Source organism: Scardinius erythrophthalmus (genome assembly GCF_964197995.2).
Source record: "Scardinius erythrophthalmus genome assembly, chromosome: 5".
Lineage (NCBI taxonomy): Eukaryota > Metazoa > Chordata > Actinopteri > Cypriniformes > Leuciscidae > Scardinius > Scardinius erythrophthalmus.
The window spans coordinates 26,667,078-26,667,595 of NC_138225.1; positions in this window are offsets into that span (position 1 = coordinate 26,667,078).

A 518-nucleotide genomic window follows, 5' to 3' on the forward strand; every position below is an offset into this window, starting at 1 on the left:
GTGATTTTGAAGCATGCAGTAGAGCTGAAGGTTTGAAAATGGGGTCCTTAGGAATGTAGTTGCCTGATTTTATTGCTTTTTATAAATAAATGACGGCGGTGACGAATATGTGGGACACATTTTGAGCAACCACAAAATAATAGTAAATATTGTTAAAAACTCACTGTTAGTTTTTAATTCATATTGCAATGTACTCTTTCATGTGGTAAAGATATTATTCAATTCAATTATTACGTTTTGTTTTTTAATCAAGTTTAAATGATTATCACCTATCCGAGGACAACTGATTTTGTAGGCAATGGGCCAGCATATAATCATTAAATTAATAAAAATAAATCTATAAAAGAACCTTACATATGTGCAAAGGACCCCCGATTATAACCTTGATTCTTTTTATTCATGAAAATGTTATTAATTTCCAAAAGAATTTGCACTTCTCTTAGTGGGACATGTTTTTGCATAAGTTTCAAGAATCAGTGACATTGTGTCTTATAGCCTACTGCCGACCAATGACGGCC